The sequence below is a fragment of the Crocodylus siamensis genome, chromosome 10 (assembly GCF_052110815.1).
Source record: "Crocodylus siamensis isolate JL-2025a chromosome 10, ASM5211081v1, whole genome shotgun sequence".
Classification (NCBI taxonomy): domain Eukaryota; kingdom Metazoa; phylum Chordata; order Crocodylia; family Crocodylidae; genus Crocodylus; species Crocodylus siamensis.
This window is the reverse complement of record NC_143404.1, coordinates 74,414-91,243: the sequence shown is the minus strand read 5'-3', so window position 1 is coordinate 91,243 and position 16,830 is coordinate 74,414. Positions and strand designations below refer to the sequence as shown.

Here is a 16,830-nt window from a genome sequence, read left to right as displayed (position 1 = left end):
AGACATTTTTTTTCTGGGATGGTTTAGGAAAAGGGTGATCCTGATTTCACCATGGGGTTTGACTAGATAATCTCTGGGGTTTCTTTGACCTCTTTTTAGGATAATTTGGTATTGTAGTTCTTCACTCATCTCAAATGGAGATTATCTAAGATGACCCAAGTGATCAAAATTGCACCTTTACAGACCTGAGCATGCAAAATTTAGTCTTTATATAGTTGTATGTTCAAGTCCTTGATTCAGGTCTAGAGAGCATTCAAATATTTGGCTTTTGTGTCTGCAAAAGCATTACAGATGAAGTAACCCTATATAGCTTGAATACTTGACTGTGAAAAGATAAGTAACAAATATTAAATACCTAACGAGAGGGAATATAGGGTGGAGTTCTCTTTCGATGTCTTCAGTAACAATCCCCCAGTCCCATCTACTAGAGAGTAATAAGAGTAGATCCAGGTCAGTGGTTATGGGTAGAAAAAAGGTGTCAGAACACTGCTCAACGAACAGCATCCCTAGTGTTCTGCGTTCTCTGTGTGTTGGACTGACAAGTTACGGACAACAGCTGGAATTTACTAAGAGCAATAATGAGCTCTGTCCCTGTTTTTGATTGAGTTTGGAATCTTTTGCCTTTTGAAATTCTGTCTGGCTTGTTCTTTATGAGCATGCCTTCCCTCTGGGACTCTTGTGTAGGTGGAAACCCTTTCTCTCCTTCCCCCTTGCTGTCAGTGCCTCTTGCCAGTGTTATTAATGTCAGACATGCCAGCCCTCCGCCTCCACGGATGTCCCCACAAAAGAGGCGGGGTTGCTGCTGCAGTTATAGCCAGCTCAAATATGAGATTCCCACACCCAGCAGTGAAAGGCTGAAAGAGTGTGCGTTTGCAGTGCATAGCATGTTCATGTGTATGCATGTGTAAGGAGTTTTTTGTTGTGTAGAGGGAGGCGGGGTTGGGTTTGTGTGTTTGGGTTTTTGCATGGCTGTTTGAGGAGTCTGATTTCTTCCCATGTTTGATTCTGCATGTGGTTAATATAGTGCTACTAGTAGGATTTAAGGAAACTGGAACATTACAAGAATTGCACTAAAACCTACAGAAGTTAAATAATGTCCTTTAACAAGTTTACATAACTGCATAGATTAAAAAATCTCTATGCTACATGTCAGATTGATTTAAAATCCTATGAAAGGTTTTTGCTTTCCTATTCATTTATATAGGGTGTATGTAAGCGATGTCTGTGTTTATGTAATGTTCTTTCTAACCCATTTCTAATGCTCTGTTTTTTTTCTAGCATCTGGAGCCCAATAGCGTGCCCTGGGTGTCCAGCTTTCAGCCTTAAAGTTCCCACAAACCATTCTGTTTCCTATAGCAGGGTCTGGCTGTAGGGTCTGCAATGCCTAGTTGGTGCTGGTTTGCTCAGCAAGCTACTTTTGCAGCATGTGCTATAGATGTTATCAGAAAGGAATTTTTGTAGTGAGGGAGTGCAATGATGAAACAAGGAATCCGCATAAAAAATGGAAGAACAGTTGAGGGGAATGTCTGTTCACAATATCCAGTGAATTCTTGTATGTATTTTGTATTGTTCTGCAAACAAGAGAAAAAAGCATATCATCTTGCTTTAACGTAAAGAAATGCTTTCCCCTATACCATTCTTTCAAAGCTGGCAAATTAAAACCAGAACTTTTTGTGGATAGACTAACGGAATTCTGTAACTAAAGCTCCATTCTGTTAATGAAAGCAAAATCTTTAGCAAGCAAACAAAATAGCTGTGATATTTATAGATTCAATTTCAAATCAGTTTTCCTGATAGGCAGTGCTGGAGTAACGTGGTCCCTGTAGGAATGCAAGCAGCAAACATGCTGTTGCTATGGAGCTTCTGCCATCATCACAGTGAAGAGGGATTGTGAGTGCTGCCTGTACTCAGCTGTTGGGGGAGATATTTACAACCTTAATTGGTTCAAATAGGAAATATTTGTTGTAAAGTTGAACAGTGATGGAGAGGAAAAAAACTACATTTAGATTCATTCTAGCAACTGGCTTCTAGAGCTGAGGCTTCTAGCACAGGCATTTGAAAAGCATCCAGAAAGTGGACATGACCATGTAGCAAGAGGGCAAAAGCAAGGGCGGGGCTGGAAAAATGTTATCAATTGGTGTGAGATGCAAATAATACTTGGAGCAAATGTCTATAGGATGCTGAGGGTGTCTGTAGTGTGCCTCTGTGGGAGAGGACACCCACCCTCAAACTCAAAAGAAGCTGCAGAAAAAGAGCAGTTTTGAATAACGTCTAAAACACCTGATCTGTTTTGAGAAATTATGAACAGAAAAGGGAGAAGAAGTCACCAACTAAATTACTTAGTTTGAATTAATTCATTTTAACACTAACACTAGTTTTAGACTAGTTTTTCTATTGCCTCTTTTCCCATGCTAAAACATTCCTCTTCTTCCTTGGGCAATGACTAAGCATGTGCTCAGCTAAAATGTACACGTCTGGTTCTTCTACCCTCTCTCCATTTAAAAAAAAGTCTTTGAATTTTCACCTACATCTGTCTTTTAGGGAGGGGCCCAGCAGAGACCGTAAGATTGTAACTGGCCTCACCTGCAACTTCAGAGGAGAGGGACTATCTGCTCCCTACTGCACAAACTGATTCTGCAGCTGAAATGCAAATTTAGCTTTCTCTTTTTTGTTTATTTCCATGTCACATTGTAAACTCTGATCTAATTAACTCTTCCATATCCCTAGTTTTCTTGGCATTACTGTGCTCTAGTGTTCTCACTATCATCAAATAACACTGTCAGATTATTTTGCCAGGGTCTATTAATGTAACCTTTCCAGATTTTCATCTGATTTTTCTGTTTCTTACATATGTTTCCATAACCCCATAATGCTTTGATGCTGTGCTGCCAAAATCAAAGGATGTTTAGCTGTTGGTAAGACCTAGGTCCTTCTGGTTTGTGGGTTTGCATCCCATGACATTTATAACGTATCTCAGTTTAATATAATTTGTGAATGTAATTCACAGCTCATGAATGAAAAAAATTAAGTGCGTCTGGACTTACCTCTGGTCCCTGAAGCATGCTGGTGGACAACTCCTTCCTAAACGCACTTGAATCATTCTTTCTAGATGTTTCTCCATGTGGAAGTACTGACTCCAAGCCACAGTAACTGTGTACAATTTAAACAGAATATCAAAAGTTGTACCAGAATAAAATATAGTAAATGGCTGCATTTCCTTTATCTACAATTAAGTGTTTTTCAATTTAAGCATCATCAAATAAATATCTATGCATAGCAAAGTAAATGGTGTAATGAACTCTGACAATAATATTCAGTAAGAAAAATTTGAGAGGGGAGATGTCTCTCGTTATGCCGCATTTAGGTCTAGAGCTCTAAAAAAAAATTCCCATTCATTGCAGCAGGAACCATGTGCTTTGTGACTAAAACAAAATAAAATTAAACCATATCCATCTGTTAGCAATATCATTCTTTATGTAATGCCAAAGGGACAGCACTGCTAGTAGACTTTGGCAGTTATGTGCCACTTTGTTTAAAAAACAAAAACCTCCCAGGCAGCATATCACTTCAAATCAAGCCCTGTTGAATCTATCTTCATCAACATGGCTAGCTTTAAAAAAAAAAAAGAAAGAAAGAAAGAAATGGCATGTTTGGGGGAAAAAGATATTGTAATGTCCCAGGGCTGCTGCTTGCTGTCAGTCCTGTAGCCTCAAGAAGGTATGTGATCTTTTGTCTTTTCTCTTACTACTTATTCTGTTTTGCCAGCAATTGACAGATGGCTTACACCAGAATGACTCATTTCAGCCCATGAGATTAATGGGTCAGCACCTTCTTTCCCTGTGGTGCTGACAGATATTTCCTCTGTCTCTGGAGTAGTAAGGGTAATACCCATTTTCCCAGCAGGACTCAGGGGAAGGTAACAATTTTCCTTGAATGAGCAAGCCCTAATGGTTGAACAGTACCGACCTTTTCTTCCTGTGCCAAGTGGCTGACACTAGTCCCCCCGCCTTGCAGTACTGTAGGCAACAGGACCATGTGGTGTTATTGTCATTAATTTTCTGGTCCTCTCACAGCTCTGTGTGTTACTCAGCTCCTGCAGCGTATTCCAAATGCATTATTTTCGTAGTGGACTCTTACTGTTTCATGATACCATATTAAGGAGAAAGTTTAAACTAGTGAATGTGACATAACTTGTAAAAGCTCAGTCCTTGCTCTCTATAACAGGTAGAGCTTACCACCTAAAGTTGGTCTATAGATTTAACTTTTCTGATCACAGGTTAAGGAAAGAATTAGAAATTATTTTATACTGCCAATTAACACTGATTTAAAAATGTAGCATCTCTTTATATTAAACTCTTCTCTAGGTGAGCTGCTTAATGCATTGTGCTATGAAACTTCCATGCTTCCTCCTCTTGTTGCACCCAAAGTAATTATTTTTAGTTTAAGTTGACAGGCTGGTAGAAGGGACCCATATGAGATGCTGAAGAGGACTGAAGTTGTGTAGAAAGTCCAAGCCGCACTGCAGTGAATCAGCAGATCCCAAGAGCACAGAAGCATTCCACAGAAATGTCACACAGGCCTTCTGGCATGGTAATCAGGATGCAGTGGTGAGTGCTCACTCTCCGCCAGGTTTCTTTAGAACTTCTGCTCAGCTGAGTGCGTGAATTCCTGTCATTCAGCTGCACAATAGTGTTCAAAAGTCTGAGATTCCTATGGGAATATAATCCAGTGTTAGTCTTTTTCAGTCATGGAAGAAAATAAACTTCCCTGTGGTGACCTGTCCTTGGTGTTCTCTTCTGTAATCTTGCAGTTGTTCTCCTTTCCTCAGATCATAGCAATTGGACCTGGAAAATACCAATAGCCTATTACTGGTTGCCCCACCCTGGCCTGAACAGGATTGCTGAATGTAGAATTTAAAGCTCCTTGTAAAATTATAACCTTATATAATATTGAAACCAGCCACAGTCATTCACAGCACAAGATTTTCCAGTGTCCCCAAGCATCTGTTTGTTAGATTCCTAGCTCTTTGGAGGTAGGGCTAGGGGCTGTGCTTAGTTTTGCACTTTGTGGACCAGTAAGCCTGTTGTTCACAAGCAACAAATGAGAGGACAAGACATTTCTGAAGGAACAGAGGTTGGGTTGGCTCAGTGACCTGTTTGTGACACTTTAATACTGAATTATTCCAAAGTAAATAAGTGAAGTAGGGTTAGTGCAGAACTCCATTAATGTGCCAGTGAAACCACAAAGCTGAAAAATAAAAGGCAGGAAATGCAAGCATGATGGTTAACAATAAGTGCAATGCAGCCTCATTGTACATCCTGTGTAGTCTGTGATGACAGTTAAAAGCACAAACAGAAATATTTCATAGACATTTGGGCTGGAAGGGACCCCAGAGGATCATAGAGTCCAGCCCCCTGCCCCAGGGACAGGAAGTCAGCAGGGATCATAAGATCCCAGCAAGATAACCATCCAAATGTGTCTTGAAGGCATTCAAGGTGGGTGCTTGAACCACCTCTGGTGGCAGTCTATTCCAAACCTTGGGGCCTCAGACAGTAAAGAAGTTCTTCCTTATGTCCAGCCTGAATCGGTCGTGGCGGAGTTTGTGACCGTTCGACCTCGTCATCCCTTGGGACGCTCTGCTGAACAGATGTTCCCCCAGATCCTGGTGGTCTCCCCTGATAAACGTATGGGTGGGCACCAGTTCTCCCCTGAGCCTGTGCTTTTCCAGGCTGAAGAATCCCATAGTTCTCAGCCTGTCATCATAAGGTCTGTTTTCCTGACTTCTGATCATGCGTGTGGCTCTCCTTGGCACTCTTTCAAGCTTCTCCACATCCTTTTTGAATTATGGAGCCCAAAACTGGACACAGTACTCCAGCTGTGGCCTCGCCAAGGCCAAGTACAAGGGGAGAATGACGTCCTGGGATTTGCTTGAGAAGCATCTATGGATGCAAGCCAGTGTTTTGGTCGCTTTACTAGCGCAGCATCGCATTGAAGGCTCATGTTCATCTTGTGGTCAGTCGTGACCGCCAAGTCCCTTTCATCTGTAGTGCTAACCAGTGTAGCACTGCTAAGCCTATAAGCGTGCTGCAGGTTTTCCCTCCCAAGGTGGAGAACCTTGCATTTTTTCAGTGTAAAACACCACCAGGTTATTACTAATCTTGATTTTTAATATGAAAATTACATCTCCAGGATTACATTTGTGTAAAGGCGGGGAGGGAAGGAGTGTGGGTCCTTCCACTGCAGTAATCCAGGGAACCCTGTGATCAGCTGGGCTCAATGCAAAGGCATGGGCAATACTTAGAGGAAAAAAATCCTCCTCTCCCCTTCCACCCCAGTACCATTCCACACCCAGGGCAGAAACTCCCACTGCATTGATTGTTACAACATATCAGTTTCCCCCTAGGCAGAAATGCTGGCAGCTCTGCATAAGAGGATTACCTTTTGGGCATGTCTACACGTGTGCATTTAATGTGTATTAGCCTGATCTCAGGCTCATGAAGGGCACATGTCTACACGTGCACACCCTTAATGCTCTGTAAAAATGGCAATTTAAGGCTATTTGAGCCTAAATTTGATACCTGCGTAACGCGGGTATCAAATTTATCCGTAAATAGTTGAATCGCATTAGCGACCATGTAGACTCACTAATGCGCATTAACTTGTGTGTTCATTGACTTAGGACTACCTTTAGTCCCAGGTTGGTCTGCACATCCATGTTAATGCACATTAGTGTGTGGATGCATGCCTAAATTGCCTTAATGCTCATTAGGTTAATGCACACTAAGCTTAGGCATGTGTAGACATGCCCGTTGTGTTTTATCTCCCGAAGGAATGTGGCCAGGGGGCAGAGGAGTAGTCTATACTTCTGTGTGAGATGCCCAGATACTGCTATTCCCCTGCCCCACATAGTGAGCGTGCAGAGGACTCAGCCTAACAACAAAGAGGAGGAGGAAAAGAAGGGAGAATTTACCTCTTTGTATCCAAATTAACGGTACCCTCAGAAATCAAAATCATCTATTTTCCTGCTTTAATTTGAACTGTGCACCAGGGGTTGGCAGCCTACAGAGCTGTGGCTTCAGCAGCAATGGGCTCTGCTGCTGTTGGGTGCTGTGGGCCTTGGTGGAAAGGGGACTCTGGCTATGCTGTAGCTGGGTGGCAGGGAGAAGCGGCAGAGATGGCTGGTCCTAGCACCTCAGACAGCTGCGTCATCCCAGCCCGCTGCTGGAAAACATTGCCAACTCCTGGTAAATAAATTGCGCCTAGAAAGGGAAGCCGCACCTCATTCAAAAGGACGCATGCTCTATTTCTTTGAAACTGAGGCAGGGAGCCAGGTGACCATGGGTCCAGGGAAGGATTTTGGTAGATGCTAGGCAACAAAGCAGGGTAACAAATGAAGCAACTGGTTTTCCCATTTTAACAAACCTCATGTTCAGTGTTGAATAAATGTGTCTGATCCTTCACCACTGTCTTCTGACACAGCCCTTTTGGTATTAGTAGAAGGAAAGGGAAAATAATTGCTCCCTGGTATGCGACTACTGACTTCACTGGATTGATGGTGGGGATGGATTATGGTTTATCTTGTTCAATTTAACAACATTCTGAGTCTCGGCAACATCCCCTCCACACACTTGCAGAGAGAGAGAGATATTGGGGAGCAGAGCAGAACACATGTATCTGAAGTAAGGCTTGGCTATGGCTGAGCTGGATTCTCCTGCAACCACATGAAGGAAAATGGGCTATAGAAGTTTAAAAAATCAATTTTCCTTACTTCTAAATTAAATGTATTGGTAAATGTTTAAAAGAGTGGACAGGATGCCAGGGGTAGAGTGCTTCCATTGTGGAGTCCTTCCTCATCTTACAGTTTTCACAGTCTAGCTTGGATTTCAACTTATATAAATTAAATTATGAACAGAGCTAAGGTCAAAGGGCTGATTCTCTCACTATTCAAACATGAGCAATTTTCAGTGGTGTTAATGGAAATGGTTGTATGCTGCAATAGGAGAATAAGGGTCTTTAGAGTTTTCTGTAGCTGTTATGATGAAAGGGCACACAAGTGGTTAACAGTAGCCATAGAAGCATATCCAGAAGCATTGCTGATACTCTTCTCTTTCCACCTTAGTCCTAATAAGACAGGCACTATTTGTAGTTTCTGAGGTCTTTTCTCTTATTTTGAATTGCTGGGCAAATACAGTGGGCCTGGCCCAAAGCTAGAACCACAAAATGAAACAGAATTAATGGACAATTTCTTCCCCAAATAATTTACAATCTAAATATAAGATTACCGGCAGCAGATGGCTATAGAGGAAAAGGAAACAGTGGAACAATTCTGTCAGTGTGATGGGCAGAAATACCAGCATACTACGAAGCAAAGCATAACATAACATCACCTGAAGTGGCATCAGTTGGTTCCCTTGGTGCTTGATCAGAGGCCGAGGCTTCAGCAAATAGAGCCATAAATACTTCCTGCCGTAGAAGATGCTTGTTAACTGGTGGGAATAAGGGAGACCTATTGTAATGGCACCTGGCTTTGTAATGGCCACAGGTCCAGCACTTTGTTCTAGACTTCATAGAAGTGCACTGCTCTGACTTGTTATGACATTGTTTTATATCAAAGTGATTTGTAGGAAGAAAAATAGGTCTTAGAACAGTTTGCATGCTAGCATTTGCTTTTCAAACTGTAAGGAACCAACTTCTCTGCTTCTTTGACATCAGTGAGAGTTGTTTGGGTCCTTTAATGGGCGACCTAGGACCCAACTCTTTTTTGGTTTTGGCTTATTCCTTTCTTCTTCATTTTTTTTTTTCTTCCTGCCCAGCCCACGTATGTTCTTCACTGGCTGTCTCAGACAGTCCATACTGGGGTCTCCTCTCTCCGTTTTTTCTTCTGTACCTTTTCCAGCAATTCTGTACAAGCCTCCTTTTTATTAACTCAGTCCCCGTTTCCTAGACATTAGGGTTGGAAGGGACCTATTAGATCATTGAGTCTGATCCCCTGTCCTGGTCAGGAATGAGGGCCAGGGTCAGCTGTCCAATCTTCTTTTAAACGCCTCCAAGGAAGAGGACAGCACCTCCTCCCTTGGAAACTTATTCCGTATTTTGGCAACCCTCACTGTAAAGATTTTTTTTCCTTTGTCTTAGCTTAGGCACATCCTTCCCCAGTTGAGTTTGTTTTCCTTCCCTCAGTTCATCAATTAAATGCTGGCTTCCCCATCCAAGTTATTCATAAAGTCTAAGTCACCACCAGTCCCCAAGCCAGTTCAGTTTTCCACCTATAATGAGGTTCTTGCAGCCTTCCCCACCAAAAAAAAAGAAAGCAAACTTCATCCCCAGAGATGCAGGTAGTTCAACACACAGGGCTTCCTCCCCAGAGCTCCTGTAGAAATTATGTGGGTAGGACAGCAAGAGACTCTCAAGCTGGTAGTGACAGAGTGCTTCCCTTCTCTCCCTTCCTAAAGGTTTTCTCTCCCTCCTTTTCAGAAGATGGACCCTGATCACACCACACTGAGCTGAAAAACATAATTTTCACCTCAGCTGAATTTCTTATTGAGAAAAGGCTGTGTCTATATAATTTGGAGGATGTGGAAGTGTGACATTAATAGTCAGCTATTTAAACTGTAGAAATTCAACACATTTTCCCAACTAGCTTCTTGGGGGTGGCAGCTTTTCACTAGGGTCTCACCATTTCTTTCTGTGCCACAGCTGTTATTTTTAGGGTGACAGTTTTGCCTAGTGAATAATCGATATGGGGAGGAAAGACTTCCCTAGTTTGTGTAAAATGTACAGCAGAACGCAGATTTCCAGTGAAAATGCAGAGGCAATAGCAGTGGCGCCACAAATAAATGAGCTGTAAAACTGCTCCCTCAGTTATAAATACCTTTTGAAACACTGATTATCATCACTTACCAGTCAACCTAACTTCAGTTAGATGTTTCACATATTTACTGATATGCTGCATTTGACAAGAGTTTATTGTGGTTTAAGCTTTTTAATTTTTTATTTTTCTTGTATATATCTGGACTTTGGTCACAACCCATTACTTAGGTTAGGCTGTACATAAATGTTTTCTCTTCATTGATTTTCCTTCTCCCACACTTGGGTCGGGGGGGACAATTGCTTTATTTAAATAAGTCGAGAAAGCTGTCCCTCTGCTAAGAACATTATGTATACTTGTAAGGGGAATGCAGGGAGACACTAATTTAGGAAAATGTAGTCATTTAAAATGCATGTAACTTGATACCAATAAAATGCTAAAAGCTGCTATTTTTTATTTAAATGAACCACCTGATTCCATTGCTCAAAAATTGAAGGGTTAAATATAGCTAGTGGCGTTTTAAAAAAAACACCCTTTCTGTACTGTCCTAGATGCAGTCCCCTGGAAGTTGATGGTCAAACTCCAATTGGCATAAGAGGAGGAGCAGAGTTAAGCCAATAAGGGATTGCTCTGACAAAAATCCCCCCGTGGAAGTCATCAACACAAGCTAGCTTCCTCCCAAGCACAAGTACCACCAGCCTATATCTCTTTAACAGAGCTTTCTGTGAACCAAATTCAGCTCTAGAAAATTCAACATGGTTCTTTTCATGTAATGAAAGCAGGTTGGAAGGAACCTTCTTGATCTGGTCCAGTGGTTCTCAACCTTTCCAGGGTGCTTGCACCCCATCTCCCCTTTTTTCAGTGTGACAGTACCCCTGGCTCAGAAACAACTGTTGGTGCTGCCTCAGCTGACTTCACTACTGCTCAGCCACAGTCTGCTGCCTTCAGAGGGAACTGTCTCGTGTGCCTGCTGCCCCACAAGCCTGGAAAGGGCTGTGCCTCTTGTGGTCTCCTCTTGCCTTGGCCTCTGAGCAGCCTAAAGCAGGCAGGAGCTGCTTTATGCTATGTAACGCTACCTGGTCTAGGACCTGCTCTCCTCTTGGCCAAGGACAGTTCCACCTGTGCCTATTTCTACAAAGAGCATGGGCATTGGACCAGGGAGCATAGAAGCCACAGGGACAGGGAGTGCTGCACAGCTGGAGGCAGCTTGGCTGCTTGCTGAAGGCTGATTAGCAAGTCCTAATGCAGGGTGGCACACAGAGCAGTTTTACCTGGCTGCTGCCACTGGCACCCTGTTGAGAGCTAGGCCAACCCTCCAGACTCTTTGGTGTTGCTAAACTATTGTCTGCTAGACAGACCTCTAGCGAAGGAGATTCTGCAGCTTCCCTGGGTAGCTTTTGCCTGTTGTTATTTAGAGTTCGATATTGTTAGCCTCTACAACAGTGGTCTCCAACCTTTTAAAGTAGGAGATCACCTTTGCCATTTAAAAGCAACCCAAGATATACTGTATGCCGCCACCCTCCCTGCCTCTCTGCCCAGCAAGTAAGTCTGTGTGGAGGAAAGGGGGTTGTGGATTGAGGCAGAGAGGAAAAAAAATGATTTGGGGGCACAGCTCCCCATCAGGTAAGTACCACCTGGCCAGGGCCTCGCTCAGCTTACCCCTGCTCCTGCCTCTGTGACACTGTTTCTCACTGTGGGAGCCTCGAATTAGCCCCTGCCCCTTCCCTCCCCCATGGACTGACCTGCTGGGCTGGGGTGTGCACGTGCATGCACACAGGCACTCGGCCCCCATCCCAGCCTCGAATCAACTCCAAGGGACTCTGAAATCTAGTGGTGGATTGAGATCCAGTGGTTGGTGACCACTGCTCTACAACATGTTGTAGCAGTGAGTTTCACGAGTTAATTGCATGTGGTGTGGAAAAGTATTTCCTTTGGCTTTTCTAGACTTGCTTCCCTCTTTCCTTGTCTTGCCTCTAGTTCTGGTATTGTGAGAGACGGTAACTCCTTACTACTTTCTATACCCTGTTTCTTATTGTATGGACTTCTGCCATCCCTACCTCAGACATCTTAGAGTCCTTGTATGGAAGTCTTGCCATACCCTAATCTTTCGTACTGTTGATCTGTTCAATAAGGCAAATGCCATATTATGTTCACATGGGCCTTTTACATTGAAATTGTTGTATAATTATTATTTTAAACAAAAATAATCACCTTATATTTCAAAGTCTCACACTTCTGGAAAATCTAAATGAGTACACTGATTTTAAGATATTTTCTTTTTTAAAGTTTTTTTAATTTACCAAATCAAAACACTGTAAAGTAGAATCTCTTCAGCCACCTCTTTTTTTTTTTTTTTAAAGGCAGGTACTGTGGCTATATTTAGCTAAAGCCAAAATAAACTAAGTCTGCAGCTAGTTTAACTGCAAAGGTGAAAGCATGGGGTTAGACTATTTTAGAATTTAACAAGAATATAGTTAATTAGGTCTCTTCATTTCTGGCAATTGTTTCATTCTTCTCAGCCAGACTGGCTGACCTGCTTGTCCGGGCTTTAAACTAAGCCCACCGGAGGATGGGGGGACTATTGCCACTGCTGCCCCGCTGAGCAACCCCTGCAAAGCCAACAGGCCAAGGCACTTTAGGGAGCCCACCCCTGCCCCAGCCCTGGAATGGTCTGTAGGCAAGGCAAGAGCCCCAAGGGGATGCTTGCCTGCCTGTACACAAATGCCAGGAACTTGGGGAATAAACAGGAGGAACTTGTCCTCCTGCTTAACAAATACTTATGATGTCACAGAGATAATGGAGACCTGGTGGGACTCCACCCATGACTGGGCCATGGGTATAGAAGGCTATACCTTGTACAGGAGAGATCGAGCAGACAAAAGGGGCGGGGGCGTAGCTCTCTATGTCAAGGAAAGGTGCTCGTCCCTGCAAGCCAACATTGGTACCCAGAATGGACGACTAGAGACCCTCTGGGTTAAAATCCGTGGGGAACATGGCACAGGGGCCACAATGGCAGGAGTCTACTACAGACCCCCCTACCCAGGATCAAAAGCTGAACCAGCAATTTGCCAGGGAATTGGCCGAGGCCGCACACTCCCGGTCCACGGTTGTCAGCTACCCGGACATCTTGTGCGAAGAGTGCTTGGCCAAATCCAAGTGGTCGCAAAGCTTTCTCTCGTGTGGATGAGCTCTACACAACTCAAGAAGTCTACAGGCTGACGAGAGGCAAAGTGCTGCTTGGCCTAGTATTGGCAACGGGGGACAACCTAATCAGTGATCTAACAATCGAAGGGAAGCTGGGTGACAGCGACTATGAGCTGATCGCCTTCACCATCTGCTGTAAAGATGGCAAGTCAGCAATACAGAAGTCCTCAACTTCAGGAAAGCCGACTTTGACAAGCTAAGGAGGAGGCTTGTCAGTGAGGCCCTAAGGGACCATGACCCCAAGGGGAGAAGTTCAGGACGAGTGGTTGCTCCTCAAGGGAGCAATCCTGGATGCACAAAGTCTGTTCCATCTCGGAGAAAAGGCAGCAAAAGGGCACTGCAGGGAACTAGCAGACTTCCTGCATCTAAAAAGAGAGGCCTACAAAGGATGGAGGACGGGATCCACCTCCAAGGAGGAATACTCTGCACTGGTCCGAAACTGCAGAGAGTGAACCAGGAAAGCCAAGGCTGCGATGGAACTCCAGCTAGCTACAAATATCAAGGACAATAAAAAGTCCTTTTTCAGATATGTGGGGAGCCGGAGGAAAAGCAAGGGCAACGTTGTCCCATCTGGTTTAGCAGGGGTCCAACTGACTCCCAGGAAAAAGCCAACTTGCTAAATGGGTACTTTGCATTGGTTTTTCACCAGTCCCAAGTGACGCCTCTGCCCATTACGGAACAGGGAGGCCCAGGTGAGGGAGATTCCTTACTCTCCATCATTGCTGACCTTGTGAAGCAACACCTTGAGAGGCTGGATACCTTCAGGTCAGCTGGCCCTGACAGCTTACACCCCAGAGTACTCAAGGAGCTGGTGAGCATCATAGCCCAGCCTCTGGCACAGATCTTTGAGAGCTCCTGGCGCTCTGGTGAAGTGCCCGAAGACTGGAAGAAAGTCAATGTGGTGCCTATCTTCAAGGAAGGGAGGAAAGTGGATCCGGCTAACTACAGGCCCATTAGCCTGACTTCTATCCTGGGGAAGATCTTAGAAAAGTTTATTAAGGAGGCCATCCTTGAGGGACTGGCCCAGGCTAACATTCTAAGGGATAGCCAGCACGGGTTTGTTGCGGGTAGGTCTTGCTTGACCAATCTCATTTCCTTTTATGACCAGGTGACCTATCACCTGGACAAGGGAGAGGAGATTGATGTCATATATCTTGACTTCAAAAAAGCCTTTGATCTGGTATCCCATGATCACCTCTTGGCAAAATTGGCCAATTGTGGCCTTGGCCTCACCACAATCCGCTGGCTAGGAAATTGGCTCCGCAGTCAAACTCAGAGGGTGGTGGTTGACAGAAGTCAATTGTCATGGTGTCTTGTGACCAGTGGGGTCCCCAAGGCTCTGTCCTTGGACCCATGTTGTACAACATCTTCATTAACGATGTGGACGCTGGCATCGGAAGCGGACTGGCCAAGTTCACCAACAACACCAAACTCTGGGGTGAAGCGTCCATGCCTGAGGACAGGCGGGTAACTCAGGCTGACCTTGACAAGCTCAGGAAATGGGCGGACGAGAACATGATGGTGTTTAACATCAAAAACATGCAAGGTTCTCCACCTTGGGAGGAAAAACCTGGAGCATCCTTATAGGCTTGGTAGCGCTACGCTGGCCAGCACTACAGATGAAAGGGAATGATTGACTACAAGATGAACATGAGCCTGCAATGTGATGCTTCGGCTAGTAAAGCGACCAAACCGCTGGCTTGCATCCATAGATGCTTCTCGAGCAAATCCCGGGACATCATTCTCCCCTTGTACTCGGCCTTGGTGAGGCCGCAGCTGGAGTACTGCATCCAGTTTTGGGCTCCACAATTCAAAAAGGATGTGGAGAAGCTTGAGAGAGTGCCGAGGAGAGCCACGCGCATGATCAGAGGTCAGGAAAACACTTTATGACAAGAGCCTGAGAGCCATGGGGCTCTTCAGCCTGGAAAAGCGCAGGCTCAGGGGTGATCTGATGGCCACCTATAAGTTCATCAGGGGTGACCACCAGGATCTGGGGGAACGTCTGTTCACCAGAGCGCCCCAAGGGATGACAAGGTCGAACGGTCACAAACTCCACCACGACCGATTCAGATTGGCTGTAAGGAAGAACTTCTTTACTGTCCGAGCCCCCAAAGTTTAGAATAGACTGCCACCCGAGGTGGTTCAAGCACCCACTTTGAACACTGCCAAGAGATGTTTATCTTGCTGGGATCCTAGGACCCCTGCTGACTTTCTGCCCTTGGAGCAGGGGGCTGGACTCGGAGATCTTCCGAGGTCCCTTCCAGCCCTAATGTCTATGAAATCTATAAATCCATTTCCTCAGTAAGAGGAGAATGCAGATTAGGACTTGCGTTCCTTGGTTATCCCTATTAATTGCTGTCTCATATTCCAATTTACCTCTGACACCAGAAAACTCTCTTCCTTTCAGAAAACTGCGTGTACAAACAAGCCGCGTCTGAGCATTCTCTGCATTCTGCTTGGCAACTGAGCTGCTAAAATAGCACCCAGGCTACAAAGTCTCATCTGTTAATGCACAAAGTTTACCTCCCTTCTCCTTAAACTCTTCCAAAAGGTTCACTGTGTTTCCTGCTAAGAGAGCAGCAAGGCAAGAGGAGTCGAGTTAATTCTCTGAAGATGCTTGTTCATGTGATATGTTCTGTGTCCAGAGGACGTTTGAGGGAAAACTTAAGCCAGATTGCTTCAGCCATTTTTAGCATAATGAGGTAAACTCTCTCCTCCCCTTTCTTTTCTTTTTAGAAATGTAGTTAGAATTTTTTTAAATGCAGCAACAATACTGCTAAGGTAAGCCCTCCTATGCAGAACTACCAGCATTTCTTCCCAGGTGAAGATTGCTGCATTGCCACAGTAGGAGATGGGGCAGTTTCTACCGGGGGGGTGGGGGGGGTGAAATGGGACTGGGGCAGAAGAGGAGGGGAGGATTCCCTTTTGCCTTCTCTGGCCTTCTGCTACCCCTTGTTCCTTGCTTGCCTGCCTTCCCTCCCAGGGAGGGGAGCTGGATACTCAGCGGATGTTTCAGTGCTGAAGCGTTCAGACTTGTATAAATGGAAAGGTACATTTCTTAGTTATTCTGAACTTCCAGCCAGCTGACAAGAAAGGATTTCCTCTCGCCCTGTTGTACGAATTGCTAAAGCCACATCTAGTAGTTAAGGCAAATCAACCAACTATGTAGAGGAAATGTGCAGGAGTTGAGGAGATGTGACCTTTGGGGGCTGAAAGCCTGGCTGCAGGTAGGCAGCAGTTCACAGGCTGCCTGGCTAGGAGCCAGCTGCAGCAGGTGACGAGTGAGCGAGAGCAGAGCCACAAAGAGAGTGAAAACTTCCAAGAGTAGAGTGCATTGAGCCTGGGTCACCCTCTCGGGGTCTGTAGAAAGTGTTGTTGCACACGTGTTTGTTTTTGTTTCTGTGGGTACAGGTTTTCCCCATGAAAAATAAACTGCTTGGAAATCCAGAAGGTAGATCTGACTGACTTCAAAGGGAGCTGGGTGAGTAACCTGCTTATATGGTTAAGCCCCTGAAGCCACTTCAGTTCTTTATGAGAAGGCCAACAGGTTTTAATGTGCTGTAAACTTTTGTACACTGAAGTTGCGCCCCTGCTTGATTTGTCTCAACCTTCCTAATGAGAATCCTTTACATACAAGCCCTTAGCGTGTGCCTTTATCAGGAGGACTCTGACCACTGTGATAACAAGTGAGGTATGAAAAAAATCCCCCCGTATGTATTAAGTTATACAGAATTCCTGCAAAAGGGGCTGGGCCATGGCATGCAGGTAGCTTTAGTTCAGGGATGTATAAAGGAAGGATTTTTTCCCTCTAGACCCTC

The 16,830-nt window shown here is 44.6% G+C and overlaps 1 protein-coding gene across 1 annotated transcript in view; it reads left to right on the top strand.

Annotated features, from left to right (window-relative positions):
* REEP2 (receptor accessory protein 2) overlaps positions 1-16,830 on the top strand; it is a 73,497-nt gene that overhangs the window by 32,093 nt on the left and 24,574 nt on the right. Inside the window, exons 10-12 of the mRNA XM_090020760.1 lie at positions 4,441-4,607; positions 15,564-15,714; positions 16,424-16,493. The gene's annotated coding sequence lies outside the window, so the exon portion shown is untranslated. The remainder of the gene's footprint in view (positions 1-4,440; positions 4,608-15,563; positions 15,715-16,423; positions 16,494-16,830) is intronic.